The sequence below is a fragment of the Ananas comosus genome, unplaced genomic scaffold, assembly GCF_001540865.1.
Source record: "Ananas comosus cultivar F153 unplaced genomic scaffold, ASM154086v1, whole genome shotgun sequence".
Lineage (NCBI taxonomy): Eukaryota > Viridiplantae > Streptophyta > Magnoliopsida > Poales > Bromeliaceae > Ananas > Ananas comosus.
This window is the reverse complement of record NW_017890800.1, coordinates 12365-33364: the sequence shown is the minus strand read 5'-3', so window position 1 is coordinate 33364 and position 21000 is coordinate 12365. Positions and strand designations below refer to the sequence as shown.

Genomic DNA, 21000 nt, shown 5'->3' with positions numbered 1-21000 from the left:
GGCTCCATAGCATCTAGTGTGTTATTCAAGGAAATTATAGCATACTCAAAGTAGTCAATACATATGCTCAGCTTTTACTGAATCTTAGCATTCTAACCTAGCCAACGAGGCATGTTTCCATCTTATTGCACCTCAATATACCAGTTTTAAGACAGGAAAAACATTGCAGAAAATTACGACGACAGAATTGTTTCTTTCGACACAACAAATACTTCAATAATCTGTTTTCTTAAATCTGAACTAACACTGGTTAGTGCAGAATCTAGTAGCAGCAACTAAAAATGCAGGCACATTAACATGTTCCTCTTGGCGACATTAAAAATTTATGTGATTGTGAATTAGTAATGAAAGAATATATTCTAACTACCATATACATCTTATATTTTGGCAGCCTTTTATCAATTGAGGACAAAATCAATTATAATAATTAGCACTGATAGGAGTTCATATTAGTATGAAGAGAACTCGGTTCCCCATGCAAAAGAATCAATTAAATTCCAACTTTCTCTGCAAAGTGAGTTCCTATGAAGCAGTTAATAGAACATCTTATTGAAACTTTGGAAACCGCATAATAGTATTGGTCACAAGTAGGGGTGTAAACGAGCCGAACACGAGCGAGCTAGGGTCGGCTCGTATTCGGCTCGTTTATTAAACGAGCCAAACACGAGCTGGCTTGTTAAAGTATCGAGCCGAAAAATTCAGCTCGTGTTCGGCTCGTTTATTAACGAGCCGAACACGAGCTGGCCAACGAATAATAAATTAAAAAAGATTAGATTAAATATATATATAAAAAATAAATTTATAAAATCTTAATAGTTGAAACTTTACATATAAATGAGTCTTTTTATAATTAAGCTCGCATTTATATTTTTATTTTGCTAAAATTTAAATAATAAAAATATATATTATATCTTATTATTTATTTATATATAAAAATATAAATTAAATAAATTATATAATATAAAATATATGTATTCGAGCTGTTATCGAGCCGAACATGAGCGAGCTGACCCCAGCTCGTGTTCGGCTCATTTATTAAACGAGCTGAAAAATCCAGCTTGTGTTCAGCTCATTTACTAAACGAGCGAGCCGATCTCATGAGCTGGCTCGCGAACAGCGAGCTGGATTGCCACCCCTAGTCACAGGGACTACATATACATCTTAACTTGTCACGCCCCGAATACGATCCTATTTGGCTGGTTCAAGCGCGTCGAACAGACGCCGAATGGACAGAGTCTCCCCTGTCCGCCCAAGGCCAAACATCCTGTACAAATGGAGTATGAATTTTGCACAAAACGGAAGCATACAAAATGGCTTGCACGAGGGCAAGCAACAGCCAATAGTGAAAGAATCTACTAAACATCATACAAGTATTTGATTGAATTTAAATCACATACATGCATTCACTTTAATACAACTTTGCATCATTTCATTTATACATCACAAGTTCTCCAAAATATGATCCTTTTTCCATTTAACATAATTAAAGTCTTCTACATAATTCCTTTAACATGATCACAATACTAACATCATCAAAATACAAAAGATGATAATAAGGGGTATGCAACTATGAAAATAAAACATCTCGGGCTGTCTCAACCTAGGGCACGATACCCTTACCGCGATCGTCTGCCGACTCGCTCGGTCCCGGCTCTGTGAAAATAGTGGGGCGAGAACTACAACAAAGTTCCCAGTGGGTTCGGCAACCGACCACGCCGACTTTCCCACTAGGTCTAAATCAGGCATAATAGAAGAAAGGAGATATAGATAGTAACCGAACTATACAAATGCAGCTAATATGCCTGAACAATAAATAATGCGATGCTCAAATATATGTTCATGATGAATGCAAGGTCACAAATCTCATTGCTCAATCTCTCGGCTAACCCGTAGGTTTTGCCCTCAACAACTCACCAACTCAAATCCCAGTATCGAGGAGGCTACTACACCCGACGGGACAGTCCTCTGGGGAGGCAACTACACCCGGTGATGATAACTCTGGAGCATATCGCCCGAGGGGGAGCTACCACCCTCGAGCAAGGACTTACAGGTGAGTATGATCCAATCTTTAACTATAAGGATGTCAAGTTCAATCCGTTCCTCAACTATAAGGAGACAATGCACATATGACCCTTAACTCTAAGGTTGTTATGTCACAATGTCACTAACACTCTTTTACTTGCATTTTATAACTTTCATAAGTGTCATTTACACTACTTGTTCTTATACACATGCCACACTTGTTTTCTAAGTGTCCAAACTCTAGTATTCTCGACTCATCGATGTCACTTTCTATTTCTATGTCAAGATGTCACATTTGTTTACTAAGTCTACTGAATTCTTGTCACTTGTCATGCATAATTAGGATTTATAAAATTCTCACAACATGCAATAGATGGCTCAAATATAACCCTACTATGCAATTTCATGCTCAATGCACATATGCTCAAATATGACACTTTAGACAAAAAAAAAATTTCGAGGTCCTCGGATTGTACCACCCACCTTAGGTGGTTACAAGGATGTTACGGTGAATTTCTTGGAATTTTTGAAGCCCAAGTCCGCGTGCTGCGGCTATCTATACGGAAAATGACGTTTTTGTCAATAACTTTGCGTACACTCATCGGATTGTCGAACCGAGCGTTCCAACGCGTTTAAAATACCCCCAATTAGGTTTCCACGGGTTTAATTTATCCCCGAAAAATCCTAGGGCAAAAGCCCCAAATTTGAACCCTAACCAAGCCCTATGCGGTTTGCTCTTGGATTTGATCTCATTCCTAAGCTAAAAATGGCTTAGAATCAACCAAGAAGTTCTCTAATACCATCACAAAGCCTTTCTACTGTCACGCCCCGGGACCGGCAGAGGCCCTCCCGGGAGCGCGCTCAGACCCGCCATATGTCTACAACAACAGCGAACCGCATAAGGCGTCTACAACAACAGCGAAAATAAAGCAAAAGATAGAACAAATAGAATAAACGGCAACTAATGATATCAGAGCGAGTAAAGTTCTATCATCTAAACAAGAGTAAAAGAAACATAACTAAATAATAAAAGTAAACATAAGTAGTACAATATCAGTCTCTAGTACAAAAATGACGGTCTCTAGTACACGGGTAAAACTCTCAACCTCTCACAAAAAGAAACAAAGAGAGGTAGACCATCTATCAATCGGTCCCTCGGCGTAGAAAGCTAGCCCGAGGCGATACCCTTTCCGCGATCCCTAGCCTCTCCTGGCGTGGAAGGCTCTGAAAAACATCGAGAAAAGAGGGCGTGAGAACTATAATTTATAATTCCCAGTGGGCAATTACTGACCTCAACTCAATGCACCACTAGGCCCCAAGAGAAAAGGGTAAGTAACGACAATAATAATAAGCAATAAAGAGCGAGTATAAGAACTGCTGAAAGAAAGCATAAATGAAATGCTATACCACTATGTCTCAAGTAAGCATGATGTCATGGTGATGTGCATCTACGCTAACACGAGATAAAATGTCCAATGCATACTAATATGCCTCAACATAATAAACAAGTAAACCTCACGATGCAATAAGTCAATGCATAAGGAGTGAGCTCTATCAAAGCAACCCAGTATACTACGATGCAATGAATGAAACAGGCAAGTATACTATATATCCCAATGCTATGTCATGAGCATGTCAAGTAATCCAACTACTAAGCCTATCTAGTAGTGATTATTCATTCTCAACACTGAGTCGATTTTCATTTCCAATTAAGGACCTACCAAAGGTAGTCCAGCTTGTACCGCCTAAGTGCCTGTGGTAGCCCAACATCCCTACTCTTGGAATGTGTCTGTCCCACTCGACCCCGTAGGCTTCTCAATACAGCACGAGCGAACATAAGTCGCGTGGGCGAACTCCGGAGTGCCGGCTTGTAGGGAGCGACCCTCACAAGCATGTGCGAATGAGCACAAATGGCAAACAAGCGTAGTCAAGGCTCAAGTATCCAACCCTCATGTTTCAAACAGGGTAGTAGCTACTAGTAACCCAACGGTCTAGCTCTATGTCACAATGTGATATCTCAACTCTCACCTGCTTAGTGCCTCTTTATGACACTTAAGCATCACCACTAATCAAGCTCAATTCATGTTCTATGTTCCGAAAATGGCATTAATACCAATGTTCACTAAAGCCCGGGGCCCAATGCCTCTTTATGACATTGACCCAAAATCCCAAATAGTCTAAGTCCCCAAGCCTCTCTAGGCTTCCAAGATCCCTAATGTCACAATTAGGCATAAAGGTTAAATGCATGAAAGCAATGTTCATTTTCATAATAGGAATCATGATTCCAAGTCTCAACTAGAATGCTATATCCCACATGCATGCACCCTACCACATAGGGGTCCAAAAATTTACTATACATAACATATGCATGTTAAGTATTCTAAAATTCATAATAAATATAATCAACATGATTATGCATGTTTTTTCAATTAATGATACTCCAATCATCACAAATGAGATTTTCTCATTGTGTGGCTAGGTCAAACCCACCGAACCGTCGCGTGCTCTTTCGATTCGCCGAACGGAGTTGTCCACGAGTCTCAAAATACCCTAAAAGTATTGAGCGAAGAGATACACGGGCATTACGATCAACTATAAGATCAAACATTAACCTAGAAGCAAAAAGGGCCAAAACTCACCTCAAGAGTAAAAATCCTCTCCTAAGCTCCAAAGGAGAGCTAGAATCCTTCCAATCCAAGCCCAAGGAAGGTTCTAATCCAAGAAATCTAGCCTCAAAAGCCCTAGATCAAAAAGCCCCAAAATCAACTCTAAAATCCCATTCTAGGGTTCAATAAGGTAAAATCTACCAAAACAAGGATCAAAAGTTCGAATCAAGGTACTAACCTCTCTAGATGCCTCCAAGCAAGCTCCAAATCTTCTAGGGTCGAAGATTGGTCCACCACCAAGCCTTACAAGCAAGCTCCAAGCCTTGCAAGGGTGGAAAGGAGAGAAAGGGTTGAAGCTCCAAGCTCCCTCAAGCAAACTCCTCCTCTTCTTCTTCTTCTCCTCCTTCTTCTTCCTTCTCTAGCAAGGGTGTGGAGTGAGAGGGTGAGAAATGAGGAGAGAAGAGGGTGAAATGGCCATATAGACCATTTAGAGCAACAAAATCCAGAGAGGCCCCTCAAAAACTCAAATTTGCATCAGCCCAGTCTGGGCAGTTTTCGCCCAGAGGGACCGGTCTCTCCCTGCAAGGGACCGGTCTCTCGTGTCGAACCCGAAAAACCAACGTTCGGGAACCGGTCTCTTCCTGTGCGGGACCGGTGTAATGCATTGAACAGTTATCTCGAGCTAATTGTGATCAAATTGATCACAACGACGCAAAAATGGAAATTAAGTATCTCTAAATTTAATTGGAGGTTTGAGAACGGCAAATGAGATGTTTTGGAAGTGTGAGAATAGATACAGAGGCAATTGAAGTGAGTGAAGAACTCCAACTGCCATTGTAATTCGAAAGCTGAAATTCTAGTCGATTTGGTCAAAATGATCAAATTGATGCCAAATTTGAAATGTAATGTTACCAAATTAATTTGATAGCTTGGGAAGCTTCTTTGGAAGGTTTTAGAAGTGTTGGAATGAAATTGGAGGGAATTAAATGTGAGAAAGAGGGAGTTGAGGCAGCTGCTGGTGCTGCTGCTGCTGATGCTGCTGCTGTCCTGTACCGGTACACATTCTTGTACCGGTACAGCAATTGCGGGCTGGGGTTGATTGCAATGTAATTTCAGAGTTTTGATGGGTTAAAGTGTAAAGTTCCAACCTTATCATCTCAGCCCTGGTGGATTACATCTGTCCAAGCAACAGAGTTCCCATTTCTCTTCTTCTCTCTTATCTCTTTTCCTTCTCTTTCCCTCTCTAGACAAAGAAAGGCTTGAAGCTTGTGTTGACAGCCTTGGAGGATTTGTGGGCTGATGAAGAAACCTGAGCCAAGTATATTATTCCTGCTGATCGGAGTTACTACAAGACCTGGAACAACAACTAATCAAGGTAAAACTTGATTAGTACTTCTTCTTATATAGGTTAGTTACCTTGAGAAGGATAATTATGTGGATTTCTTGCTGCTACTAGGACTTGAGAACTGAAGTCTTGTTGTTGTTGCTACCGAAAGGAAGGAAGGGACCAGTTGATGCAGTAAGCAAGCAATTTAGCATCTGATCAAGGTAATCTCACTCTAAAACTTGATTAGGATCAAGTAAATTGCCTTAGAGATGATACTTACCTGGACTTTGTGCAGCTAGTAGTAGCAGAATTGAAGTTGTGGGTTGTTGGAGCAGCAAGCTTGTGCTGTTGGTGTTGTTGGTGTTGCCGAAATTCAGGATTGAGCCACACGATGCAGTGAACTAGTAAATTCAGCAGCAAACTAAGGTAAGCTCATTCCATATTGGTTTATAGTCCAATTAGTTGCTTTAGAATAGATTTAATTAAGAGTTATCTGCTGTTTGAGCTTACAGCTTGGTAATTATGGGCTAATTCGAGCTGCTGAATAGAAATTTCAGCAAGGGAGCAATTTAGGAATTGATGTAAGTGACTTGCCCCTCAGCCAGGAGTAATATAGGTGTATAAGAGAAATTCTAAGTGGCTAACTGGAACACACATATGCAGGGAATTAAGTTAATGGTGAAGTGAAGTTAACAAGTTGATACTTCAGTTTGGTAGATTTTCTTGGTGTTCAGAGCTGAAAAGAAGCCTAAAGGAGAGCTTCAAATTAAGGTAAGAGGTATAGAATTAATTGTGCCTAAAGTGGTTACCTTAAAATGGTTCAAATTAAGGATATTTTGCTACTTGAACCAGCAAACCTGAAACAAGTAGCTGATTGGAGCTACTATGTTGATGCCTTGATTAAGGCAGCTTGGAGAGTGGATTAAGTAATTGCTCTTTTGCTAAGCTTAATAGAATAGCATAAAAGCAACACTTCAAGTGAGTTAGATTACTTACTCTAGAAGGGTTCTAAGCATAAGAACTAATTGTTCTATGCTTATAGTGGCTGCACTAAGGGAAGCAAAGTGCTGAAATTTCAGCTAGTGCGGGATTCCAGCATTGGAAGCATTGCTGTTGAAACTGAGATTAGACGAATTGAACAGCAAATGAACATAAATGTAATGAGATTATGATTGGGATTTTGAATGCTGAAGTGATTGCATATGGAGCAGATTTCAGCATGAATTCAGCAAGAAGCAAGAATTCAGTTTAGTGCTGAAATCAATCTTGAATTGATACTTGGAGTTAAGGTTAACTTGGAGAATATGAGAAATGACTCAAGTTTAATCTCTTTTATACTTGTTGAATGAAAAGTAAAATTGCCCAAAAGTCTAAATTGACTTTCCGACAGGTCGACGACGCGCTATTTACGGTAGGGGCCGTTCTAGTGCTATTTGCACTGAGTCGCGAGAGATAGTTGTCAACGCATTCCGGGATATTGATCTCAGTTAATTGACACCACTTCAGGTGGGTGGTGCTATCCGAAGTCTTTGAATCACCTTTTATGTCTATGATTATTTATTGAGCTTATTGATATTTGTAGTCATGTATTATAGAGTGTTTCGGCATTGTGCAAGTGAAAATATAAATTCCTATCAACAATGAGAACTTGTGAACCTTAGAATGAGGACATAGAACCCTATGAATGCATGGACTATAACAATAGTGAACTTGGTGACATCATGACTAGAGATTTGGTTAGCATCAAGAAATGAGATTGAGAAACTAGCTTAAAGAGCTAGTTCGAGTTAAAGTGTGACATTATTACTGGTTAAATCCTTTTAGTAAGGATCAGATCTTACTCACATAGTCTGTTCTTAGCTTGGTGGTGGTAGCTCCCCCGAGGCAGTGTACTCCGGAGCTGACACATGATAGGCTAAAGTAATTGCCCTTGGACTAAAGTATCTATCCAGCAGACGGTCCCGTCGGGAGGCAGCTTAGGGCCCGCCAGGAATTGAGTTGGTGAGTTGCAGTTAACCAAATGGTTAGCTAGATTGATTGAGTATTGGTATATTACAGCATGCATGCATATTTACAGTTTCACATATATCGTTTCTTTCAGCTTTGTGCATGCATTGTAGCAGTTACCTATATACTATCTACTTACTTTTCTTGCCTACATATGCCTGAGTAGACCTAGTGGGTGAATCGGCAAGTTCGGCGGCCGAACCCACTGGGAACTTTCAGTAGTTCTCACACCACTAACCATACAGGTTCCAGTGCGAGCGTTGTGGCCGAGGATCGAGGTAAGAGCCAGCAGCCTAGCTAGTGGACGCCCGAGTTGTAGTGGTTACCAGTTTGAGTTCATGTATCATCTATTTCGGTGTACAGAGACATGTAAATGAATGTAATAAGTGCATGTAAATAACTAAATGTTTCAGTTATGCAAGTTAGTTTAAAGTTTTAAATTACAGTGGATTTCATGTTTAGTTAGACTTACTATCACTTGTGTTGTTGCTTGTCTTCGTGCAAGCCATGTATATTGAAATGTATCCTGGGAATTGTTTATTTCTTTATACATGTATTCGTTGTTGTTGAGCCTTGGGCGAACAGAGGAGGTGCTGTTCGTTCGGCGTCTGTGTACGGGCCCGGATCGACCAAATTGGCGATAGCGGGACGTGACAGAGAAGAGCCGAGGGTCAATAGAGTAAGAAGCAAAGAAGTCAATGAGCCGAGGCTAATACTATCACGCCCCGACACCTGCCTATTTGGTCGGATTCGGGCACGCCGACAGACCGCCGAATGGACAGAGTTTTTCCTGTACATCCTAGGCGTCGCAATCAATACAATTTACGATATTCCAACCAGGAACAGAAATCAAGCATAGATTGCATAAGGAAGTATCAAAAACATAAACAACTAAGTTATTACAAGCATTCACCAGCTTACATTTTTACATCACAGTTTCTTTTACATTCAACTTCCAAGTTACAATCTAGTTATTGCAAATTTATTACAAGTTTGATACATTTTTGTTCTTTCCTTTCCCTATACCCCTAGGCTATGCCGATACGGGGTACTGCTATCTCTGGTCTCTGGGGTAGGGCGCTACCTACGGAGCTACGCCCTTTTCTCGCGCCGCCGCACCGTTCACGTGCGAACCTGTAACATCCCAAAACAACGTGGGGTGAGAACCAACTCCATGGTTCCCAGTGGGTACGGCCACCCAAGGGAGGAGCTCGACCAACAGGTCCAAGGGAGGCAAATACAAGTTAGTCCAATAAATAGATAGATATATATATCATGAACATGCAACTAACTTTACCTTGCTTTGCCTCACAACTGCAATGATGCCATGCTATATGCAACAGGAATATATGCAACATGAATATATGCAACAACTAGTAGAATTATTGATTCTACAATTAATCTCACTAATCTTAACTCATGTCATCCAACTCTAAGGTTTCTACTACCTTAGGTTACACATTTACCACCAGCCCTCAAGGTTCTATCTACCTTATTCCAGCTAGCCACCCGACTCGGCCTCGAGTCAATCAACTGCGGATAGTCCGCGCTCTGCCCGGGTCGAGGTGAAGGACCCTGTCACAACGCACCTCAGCCTGCAAGCCAAGAACCACATCGCCCAACGGTCCGCCCGAAGGTCCGTGCACCGTGGTCAGGGATCCGCCAGAGGGAGAGGAACATAGCCGCATACACCCATAGCCAAGACCCCCGATAGGGAGAGGAACATGCCGCATACACCCTAGCGCTCTTTGTTCTTGCTTAGTCACAATCCTCAAAGTTCTTCCGATGGGAGAGGAACATCGCCGCATACACCCGCGGTCCAAGAACTATTGAGTTTCACAAGTACTAGGATTCCGGAATCGACTTCACAAGTCAAGGGTCGGTCTCAAACCCTATATTATCGACCTAACCAGGTCCAATGCACTTTCCACCCTAGGTCCAACTGACTCTAGGTTTAATACCTCAATCACATAACCTAGGTTTACTTTAATTCTTGGTCCAGTTCACAACCTATGTTCACGACACTAGGTTAATGCCTCACACCTAGGTTTAGATAACTCTAGGTTCATTCTCAACCTATGTTCTTTAACACTAGGTTAGATGCCACTCATATTCACCCTAGGTTCAACAACACTAGGTTAGATGCCACACACCTAGATCCCGACTCTAGGTTCATACTCAACCTATGTTCTTTAACACTAGGTTAGATGCCACTCGTTATTTATCCTAGGTTCAACAACGCTAGGTTCAATGTCATCTATGTCCGACCTATGTTTATTAACACTGGGTTAATGCCACTCGATCTACTTGACATCCTATTTGTCATATCAAGTATTCTACAGTTCACATACATATATTTAGCATCAATTACATGCATCATCTTGCATTTATATCATGGACATGCATTCTTTACATTATGCTTACTATGTTATCATGCCTCTCCTAGCATCATATAACCATGCAATTAGCTAGCATATATTCTACAAGCATATAAATATTCCATTATTATGCATATATATTCTCATTACGTCACTATGCATTATCATCTAGCAATTACATTATATGCATCAACATGGATTCTTAACTTGCTTAGACATAAAGGGCGACCTAGTCGCTTCGGTAAGCACAACCCACCTTAACTCGCGTTCCGATTGCTCGTCGTCACTTGCAATCGGCATCCCGCGGCACTCGGCACCTGTTTGGGCCCGATCTCACAGTTGCTCTCCAAGAGCGCGTCGCTTCGCCGTTTCAAGTGGTAACGATCTTCGTCTCGCCGTTACGATGCTCGGGACCCGATTTCACGATTTATGGACATCGCCTCGGCCCTCCAGGCGGAAACGAAGCTCCAAGCGTCCGTTTCTTCAATATCTTTGTAACGGCTCGTCGGATTGCCGAACCGTCTTCGCCAACGTGTTTCGTTACCTATCAATTAGGTTTACAGAGGGTTATTTGAGATCAAACCCATCTATTTACAAAAATCCCAATTTTGGAACCCTAGATTCCAATTAGGTAAAAACCTACCTTTAAATCTCTAGATTCTAGCATTAAACATCTATTAAGCTTGCTAGGAATCCAATTAAACCATTTCTAGATATCAAAACCCTACATCTAGGGATTTACCATGAGAGGGCTAAGGGCTTACCTCTCAAGATGCTCTAATAGCAAGGAGGGAGAGAAGAAGGTGGAGTTGATCTCCTTCTTGATCTTCTTCTCCTTCTTCTCCTTCCTCTTCTTCTTCTTTTTCTTCTTCTTCTCTTCTTTCTCCCCTTCTTCTTTTTCTTTCGTTTAGAGAGAGAGAGAGAGAGAAACATGAGGGAGAGTGAGGGAATGAGAGAAAGAGAGAGAGAGAGTCCTCTCTTAACCCCTCTCACACTTGCAACATTTACAAATAAGCCCCAACTCTTCTAACCTCGCATCAGCTCAAACTGGGCGTTTTTCGCGTTCGGGAACCGGTCCTTGCGGTGAGAGACCGGTCCCTGAGAGACCGGTCCTTGGCTGAGAGACCGGTCCCCGAAGGTCCAGCACTCAGCCTCAAGGACTTAGCCAAATTTTCAGCATTTTCGCCCGTTTTCGTCCGTTTTCGCTCGTTTGACCTCCGATTCGTCTCAAATCGAACCGAGACTCTCCAAACATGTTCTCAAGCGTATTTTCCTCATCTTTTCATCCGCGCTAACGCCGGATTTAGCTCACGGCCCAACATACCCTTTCGGGTCCCGTTTCCGCACATATGCGCACCGAAACGCCCGAATACTTCCGAACTTCACCGAACTTCACCGGAACCATTCGAATGGCTTTCTAACCTCACATAAACCATAACTTCATGATTTTAGAAGTCCGGTACCTTAGCATCTCAAGTGTGCCGGAGACCCAAGGCAAAGAACACAACAAGAATTCGCCTACGCCATGGCTTTTGGATAAACACATCTTCCAAACATATCGGCAATGGCTTACAAACTCCGTCCTACCAGGAAGGTCATGCTCAAGGCACGCTTGATTTCAAGTCCTTCAATCGGTTCTCAGGAATCAAGTGTTTCCGAAAGCTGAATTCCAATTCTCACTATCTCGCCCAAGTCGGGGGTAAAGCCTTGCTCTGCTTCAATTACTCTGGTATATAGGATTACATCCAAACACCCCTTGAGGTGGATTCAAAGGCACTGTCCAAAGCAAGCATATGGGGGTTAAATCCCTTACTCATCTATCCAAACACCATCGGAGTGCTCATTAGATCAACGCTCACCGAGGAGAGGTGATGCAACATCCGCTAATCGGCTCATATTCCAACAATGATCCTAAATCAAGTCTCTTCTCGAGATGGCATAACTAAGCGTAATCCAATCCAGTTTAAGTACAGTGTAATTTCCATCCCACTGCCATTCACAACGTCCGTCCATCCGTCCAACCTTGCTGGGCACGGACGGTTCCCAATCCACCACCAAGGTAGCCAACTTCCCAAAAGTAACAGAAATCAACTGATCGTCCAAACTCGCCCATCATGGCGATTACTTGGTTCCTCATTCGGCACTGCGTTACGATGTCTCCACATCAATCTCAAACTCACCACTCGGGAGTACCTTCCATTCTCCGCAATACATGGTCACGGACCAAGCTCAGAAGCTTCATTAATTCACTAAGATCATCATCTTAGTCCCAACTCAAGTCCAAGCAAACCCTCGGAGATTCGATCTCAAAGCTTTCCCTAGTCACGGATGCCCCAGGTGTCGGTAGCCATCGAGCTCAGTTCACGCGATAGAGGAGGGTCAATCCACGGTTCGATAACAGCTTTCTATCAAGGTCACTCTGATGCGACTATGTCACGCCCCGGAGCCGATACCAATTTGGGCCGGCCCGAGCACGTCGAACAGATGCCGAACGGACAGAGTTTCCCCTATCCGCCCAAGGCTCATCACATGTACAATTTCAAGAGAATTGAAATGCACTAGCAGAAACATGCACAAACGGCTTACACGAGGGTAAGCAATAGCCATTAGTGAAAGAATGGAAAACTAAACATTCAACTAGTACTATGATTCATTTTGATCACATACGTTGTATCTATCCAACTTGTACATCCAAAATCTTTACATTCTTTCATCATTTCTTTTACATCACATTTACCTCAAAATGAACATTACATTCTTTTCTTTACTTTGCTTTATACATTAACATCTTAAATCATCAAATACAAAGATGATAAAAGGGGTAAACTACTAACAAAATGTAACCCAACTCCGTTGGCCTCTGACTACGGTGCGATACCTTTACCGCGGTCGCTCGCCAGCTCGCTCGGTCCCGGCTCTGTGGAATAGTGGGGTGAGAACTACAACAAAGTTCCCAGTGGGTTAGGCCCCAACATCACCGACTTTCCCACTAGGACTAACTCAGGCATAATAGAAAGGATAAGCTGAAATATAGTAACCAATCTACAACATGATGCTAATATGCCTGAACAATAAGCAAGGAATATGCTCAACATTAACATATGCAGATTATGCAAGTTCTTTCGTTCTTTATCTTTACACTTTGTTCTTTGTTCTTTGCTCTTTGTTCTTTATTCTTTATTCTTTAATCTCAAGGCTAACCCGGGGGTTTCGCCACATTAAACTTGCTTCACATTAAGTCCATCATCACAGGAACTCACCAGCTAGGACCGTCCTTACGGGTCTACTCCAACCCGTGATGCATAACTCCGGAGCGCATCGCCCGAGGAGGAGCGACCGCCCTCGAGCACGGAACTCATAGCAAGTATGATCATATCCTTAACTCAAAAGATTTATAAGTTCAATCTTGACTTTACACTAGCTCTAGTGTTCATTACATCACTTTTTATGTTGCAAACTCATGCAATCACATTCTTTACATTTCTTTACTCTTGCTAACTCTAGCATTCTTGTTCGTTACATTTCTTGTTCTTATTGCCCCACTTTACTCTAACTTTACTCTTTGTTCTTTATGCCACATCTTGCATTAACTTTAGCTATTTTATCATTATCTTTACGTCACATTAATTCTTTTGCCTCACACTAATTTCTAGTGTTCTTTACTTTACATTTGGATGCCACTCGATCTATGCTCATGTGTCACATTGTTCTTTCATCTCATTGGGTTCTCACATTACATCTCATGCATACACATAGGGTTATTTAGATTCTTAATCATTCTAATAAGCACGTGTACTCACATCATGCAATATTTCATTATTATCATCACATCTACCCTATAATGCATGCATCAATATATATATATATTACTATTATTATATATATATTATTATACTATATATATATAATATATATAACATATGCTCAAAGAATGACACATTAGGCATAGAGAGAATTTCAATGAGTTTGGAAAGCACCACCCACCTCGTAGGTCCTCTAAGGTGCTATGATGAATTTCTCGGGATTTTTAGCCGCTCGGTTCGCTACCTGCGACACTCGGCACCCGCTAAGGGCCCAATCTCACAGTTGCGCTACAAGAGCGTCCGCTTCGCAGTTTTAAGTGTAGAAGCTCTTCGGCATGCTACCACGATGCTTCAGATCCGACCTCATGATTTTTGGAAGTCGCCTCGGCCTTCCAGGCGGAAACGAAGCCTAAACATCCGTTTCTTTAATAACTTTGCAACGGCTCGACGAATCGCCAAATCGACTTCGCCAACGCGTTCGTTTACCTAGCAATTAGGTTTACGGAGGGTCAAATGAGATCAAACTCTACTATTTTACAAAATCCCATTTTTGAGCCTTAAGATACACTATTGCAAGAATTCATCATATGATCCCTTAATTCATGCAATAGTTATCCATTTAGCATCTAAGGATTCCTCTAAATCCATTCTTAGAGCATATAATTAAAGCTCTTAAGATCTATCATTATAAACCTAGCCTCTACACATGCTCCAATTAACCCAAATTAAATGGATTTAACATGCTAATCAACACATTAGAGGCTATTGGAACACTAAGCATTAAGGATTAAACCAAATCCTAGCTTAAATTATGAGATCTCACCTTAGACCACCATTCACATCAAGCTAAATCCACTATTGGAAAGCTTGCTTCCACCATTAGAGAGAGCTTCAACTTCAAGCTACTCTAATCTTCTCCAAGCTTGCCTCAATCTTTCTTTCTTTTCTTCTCCAATCCTCTCTTTGGTGTAGAGAGAGATTTTTCTCTTTGCTTGTGAGTGTGAATAATGAGAGGAAAGAAAGCCCAAGTCCTATATATACATAGAGAGAAAACTTGCTCTCCAAGTTTTCTATGAAGCTTCCAAAAACACTATTCACTCCAGGCAACTTAAAATCTGATATCTTTCGCCGGAGCTCTCAGAGTATCCGTTTGAGCTCAAATTTGACAGTCATATTCGGTTTAACGTACCGAACAAGAATATACTTTAAGTTTTCAGTTTTGACCCCGTTTGGTCACCGAAAACTGTACCGAACTGTAATCTTTATCAGATAGATTTCGGATTTTATTTCTCAACTTTCGGGTGTCAGAAAAATATGAAACTTTAAATCTAGCCTCATAAAAATATTTCTGACTTATCCTCCAATTTTCATAATTTTCTGAGACTCTGTACTTTTTGCTAATTTATCTGTCTCGTTTTCAACAGAAAATTATAAATCTTCTGTTTTCATTCCGATTTCAGCACAAGTCATTATAGACTTATACATTGCTTCTCAAAAACCAAATAAAAATAGTATCTCACACTATTTTTATTTACTTCTATTTTTATACCAAAATCTGGTATATTACCAGTCGGTTTCATATTTTGAGTTGCGTCCTTTGTTAATCGATCTTTGTATTTGATGATTAGAGATGTTAAGTGTAATTGAATGTGAGTATTCTCTTTGAGGTAAATGTTGATGTAAGAAAGAAATGATGAAATGAACAGTGTAAATGGAATTAAAAGTTGAATCATTCTACTTGTATGGTTATAGTTTCCTTTTTCTTTCACTAATGGCTATTGCTTACCTCGTGTAAGCCATTATGCATGTTTCCGCTTGTGCGTTCTCTTTGTTTGAATTGTACATGTGTTGAGCCTTGGGCGGACAGAGGAGGTGCTGTCCGTTCGGCGTCTGTTCGACGTGCCTGGATCGGCCAAAACGGATCGGGCCCGGGGCGTGACAGATATAGTGGTATCAGAGCCTAAAGTGAAAGAATAAGAATGGACCTAGAGACCCATAGGATTGGAAAACCTTAAGGATCTAGGGAACGTGAGCGACGTTGGATCAAAGTTAGCGAAAGCATGTGATTGGGTCAAGTAGGGATGTCTCTAATGTGATTAGGGACTAAGTTTGAATTGATGTTTGTTCTCTACTCCTTGTGTTGTGTCGGGCGGCCGACGACATAATGCTTTGGAGTGAGGATGGATACATAAGTTTGCTTTCGCCGGATTGGATATGGTTGAGTAGTGTTGGTCATGTAGCTAATGTGAGTTGCTTCATTTCAGGAAGCAATGGTTCGTGGTGGACCTCGAACAAGGTCGATGCCAGAGGAGCCTGTCTGCCACCACGAATGACGCACCTCGCACGGGGAATTTTTATCTTTTGGTTCTCCCGTGGGGTAGTATTCATGATGTAGATTAAAGTATGTGTATATATGGTTATCAGGTATTGCGGATCCATGTCACGCCCGAGTACCAGCGGAAGCATATCCGGTACGTGTACAGACCCGCCATACACCTGCAGTATATAAGGCGTCTACGAAGAAAGCAAGTCGATAGGAAGTAAAACAAAGAAAGTCCTATCCTGATATCAGAGCAATGTACAAGTCGACATATAAAGAACAAAGAGTATACAATCCAAAATCTCGACAGAAGAGAAGTATCACAACTGTTGTTCACGGTCCAAAGAGTACATATACATCACGGGTATACAAAAATAGGATAGATACAATGGTGGTTTCTCTATACAAAGGGACATCACCCTCGGTTGTAGCCCGAGTAGCAAGGTGATCGACTAGCATGCTCCTAGCAATGTCTAGCTAGACGCGACTCCCATGCCACGATCCCTAGCCTCTCCTGTAGATGGCTCTGTAAAAACAACCACCAAAAGGGTGTGAGAACTATTAACAATAGTTCCCAGTGGGTAAGCCGCCAGCCTCGGCGAATTACACCACTAGGCTCATGATGTACTGAAAGTAAGTAAAAGCGATAAGTGCATGTTATAGAAATATGCAGTGCTAACCGGTAACAGGCATGTATTCAACATGTAAACATGATTTCTGCAGTAATGAATCAACTGAATAATAGAAGTATCGAAACTACTATAAACATGAACATAAACATAATCACAGAAGTGTAAATACTACTGTACACTACAACTGGTACTCATTCATTACTATCATTATCATTTTCACTTTTATTTTCATTCACTAGGACCTACTCAAGGTAGTCCAGCTTGCGCCGCGCCTAATGGCCCCGTGGTAGTATACACTCTCCACGGCAATCCACTTCGGCACCCAATCCCGCACGGGCGAGCAACTGTCGCGTAGGCCAACTCCGGAGTGCCGGCTTGTAGGGAGCTACCCTCACAAGCGTGTGCGAATGAGCACGATGGCAAGCAAGCAAAGTCCATTATCCACATGTCTCAATTTTCATATTTTCATTTGCAAAGTTCTGAACCCTCGATCCTCTGATCGGAATGTCAATACACAATTAGTAACAAAAACTAGTATCCACTAGACTGTAAACATGTAAGGGTAAAGCTAAATCACATAGCATTATAATCTTTCCACTAGTATGGCACTATCCACATTGTCATGAGCATGTCATAGTTCTCTACCCATTCAACTGTATTGAACATGAATAGAAATACTTTCATGTATATATGTTCTCTATATCATAGAAACATAATAAACTGATCTCCTGTTTGTTCTACTGAACTAGACAAGAATACCTTAATGCATGAGTACTTTTATGCATGAACGCTCATTTCACATATGATAAACGTCATGTTGATGAATTCCGAGCCCTTTAACAATCACATAGGCATATAATTAAACCATGTCTATAATACATATAGAACATAGAAGAGCTTCACTTGCTCTGGTTAGGTCAAACCCACCTAGTACTATGCTCCCAATAATCACAAGAAGTCGAAAAAAGTCGGCTCCAACCCTGCTGAAAACAAACATTAACACCGCGTCAAAATAACGACCGGAATATCCGATTTCGGCCTAAATTACACTTAGTACTGAGTAACCCCTTAAATCCCTGTTTTGGGACTAGTGTAATACCTCAAAATAATTCTCCAAGAGCTCTCACAAGTCAACTAACGATGATCCAAGGCTCGATCGCATTCACGCTGCGAACAAAATCGAAACGGCATCAAACTCATCATATAATAGCAATTATGGTCGGAATCTTGCAATTTCAGCTTCCTAACTGAAATTCTTACTTACCTTAGGGTAGAACAACTTCCAAACCAGCTTCAACGAGTACACGTTCAGCTCAACGAGGCTCGAAGACCTGCTGCGAAGTCAATGTACAAAACTGCATTAACAAGTCGCATAAGGTGCCGAAATCGCTTCAAAATGACCTACTTAACTCTACCGAGCTTCAAAGTAGCTTATCCCAGAGTTAAAGAGGTTAAGTCACAGCTAAAAAAACTCATTTATACTTGCTGAAACCTCAGAAGAATACAGCTAGAAGCATAAACTCGAAATCCATACTTAAAGCGACTAATAGAACGTCGCTAACGAAAAAAATGAGTCGATTACCTTCTCCAGCTTGCAACCAGGGAGTTACTGGTCCAGGGCTGCAAAAATCCCTCCAAAACGCTCTCTTGCACATGCACAAAGGCGCTGTGACGCTCGCAACCAGCGAAGAACGCGCGCGACGACGAAAACGAGCGAAATCGGCGACTTCTTTGTAGAGAGAGAAAAATCCTAGAGAGAGAAAGAGAGAGATGGTAGAACACTCCTCTGCACTCCAGCAACATCCACAGAGCTCCTGGGGTCGAGCTGGGTCAAGTAGATAGGTATCAAGATGTGAAATGACCAAATTAACCTTGCTGCCAGCTTTCTGCCAGTCTTTACCGGTACAAGGTGATGGCTGTACCGGTACAGCAAGCAGGAAAACATTGATTTCGCCGGTTCAATGCAATTTCTCACTTTTAACCCTCCAATCACTCTCTAACTTGTTCAAAAACTTGTCCAAGTCATTTAGAACATGTAGGATAGTTCCACACTTCCTTCCACACACTCGAACTCTGCAATTTGCGAAAGTCCAGTGTATTACATTCACCCCTCCTAAAAAAAGTTTCGTCCGCGAAACTTGTAAACACTTACCTCACGATTCCATCGAGAATAGATAGGGATAATGCTCTTGCATTGCACTCTCCAGTTCCCAAGTGGCTTCTCGTTCCTCGTGATTACTCCAAAGGATCTTCACGTAGGGTATCTCGCGATTTCGAAGCCGTTTTACTTCCCGAGCTAGGATTCTCACTGGATGCTCCTCAAAGCTGAAATCCTCTCGTAAATCTATTGGAGTACTGTCCAATATATGGGTCGGATCAAAGATATACTTTCGCAGTGTAGATACATGAAATACATTGTGTACTCCTGCGAGACTCGGCGGTAAAGCAAGCCGATACGCTACGGGGCCTATCCGCTCCAACACCTCGTAGGGTCCAATGAATCGGGGACTCAACTTCCCTCGAATGCCAAATCTTTTAACTCCTTTCGTCGGGAAAACCTTTAGGAATACATGATCACCAACTTGGAATTCCAGTTCTCGCCGACGTTTATCCGCATAGCTCTTTTGTCGACTTTATGCTGTCAGTAGACATTCTCGCGCAAGTCGAACTTTAGCTTCAGCCTCTTGTAGTACATCTGGACCCAAAACTAATCTCTCTCCCACTTCGCTCCAATGAAGTGGTGATCTGCACTTTCTACCATAAAGGGCTTCAAAAGGTGCCATCTGAATACTTGCTTGATAACTATTGTTATAAGCAAATTCCGCCATTGGTAGAAACTGTGGCCAACTGCCCTGGTAGTCAATCACACAGGCCCGCAACATATTTTCAAGGGTCTGGATGGTACGCTTGGACTGCCCATCACTCTGGGGGTGGAAAGCAGTACTAAAATCCAATCGAGTACCCAAGGCTTCCTGTAAACTCTTCCAGAAATGTGAAACGAATCGGGTGTCTCGATCTGAAACAATCGAAGCAGGTACTCCGTGTAATCGCACAATTTCATCAAGATACACTTGTGCGAGTCTTTCCCCCGTCCACACCGTATGAATTGGAATAAAGTGGGCAGATTTAGTCAATCGATCAACAATTACCCAAATTGCATCGTGACCTGCTTGTGAGCGAGGTAATCCAACGATGAAATCCATAGTGATCCTCTCCCACTTCCACACTGGTATGGGTAAGCTCTGAAGTTTTCCTGCTGGAAGTCGATGTTCAGCTTTAACCTGCTGACAGGTTAAGCATTTAGCCACGAAGTCTGCAACTTCCTTTTTCAATCCAGGCCACCAGTAAGTTAACTTCAATTCCTTATACATTTTTGTACTTCCAGGGTGTACAGTATACGGGGCCCGATGTGCTTCTGCAAGAATCTCTTCTTTAATACCAGAATCTGCCGGTACACAAAGCCTATCACCGAATTTCAACAATCCCTGATCATCTACTCGAAAATCACTATCATGATTAACAGTGATTTTATCTCGAATCTTCTGCAGGAATTCATCTTGAGTTTGCTTTTCCTTAATTCGATTGATCAGGGTAGGTTGTACCACTAATGACATAAGTCTCCAAGGCGTATCAGGGGCTACAACTTCCAAAGTCAATCGCTCCATTTCTTTTATCAACAGTGGTTGCATTGTTATCGACATCGCCAAATTTTCCGTCGATTTTCTACTTAAAGCGTCTGCTACAACATTAGCTTTTCCTGGATGATAGAGGATGGTCAAATCATAATCCTTGAGCAACTCTAACCATCTACGTCGTCTCAAGTTTAATTCCTTCTGAGTAAACAGATACTTTAAGCTCTTATGATCTATGTAAACCTCGCAACGCTCGCCGTAGAGGTAGTGGCG

The 21000-nt window shown here is 41.7% G+C and overlaps 3 long non-coding RNA genes across 4 annotated transcripts; 1 reads left to right on the top strand and 2 right to left on the bottom strand.

Annotated features, from left to right (window-relative positions):
• Window positions 1-5840: 5840 nt before the first annotated feature.
• Window positions 5841-8405, top strand: LOC109704257. The gene is made up of 8 exons (XR_002214262.1): window positions 5841-6003; window positions 6085-6176; window positions 6251-6381; window positions 6468-6536; window positions 6619-6726; window positions 7346-7461; window positions 7816-7956; window positions 8208-8405. It is a non-coding gene; the product is annotated as an uncharacterized LOC109704257 (long non-coding RNA).
• An 8566-nt stretch (window positions 8406-16971) lies between these two features.
• LOC109704256 lies at window positions 16972-18213 on the bottom strand. The gene is made up of 3 exons (XR_002214261.1): window positions 18195-18213; window positions 18023-18075; window positions 16972-16989 (listed from the first exon to the last, which is right to left on the bottom strand). It is a non-coding gene; the product is annotated as an uncharacterized LOC109704256 (long non-coding RNA).
• A 15-nt stretch (window positions 18214-18228) lies between these two features.
• Window positions 18229-19613, bottom strand: LOC109704255. 2 transcript variants are annotated; one of them, XR_002214260.1, is made up of 4 exons: window positions 19248-19613; window positions 18678-18920; window positions 18360-18429; window positions 18229-18262 (listed from the first exon to the last, which is right to left on the bottom strand). It is a non-coding gene; the product is annotated as an uncharacterized LOC109704255 (long non-coding RNA). The 2 variants fall into 2 exon arrangements; XR_002214259.1 differs by having other exon boundaries at window positions 18360-18426.
• Between the last annotated feature and the right edge of the window lie 1387 nt (window positions 19614-21000).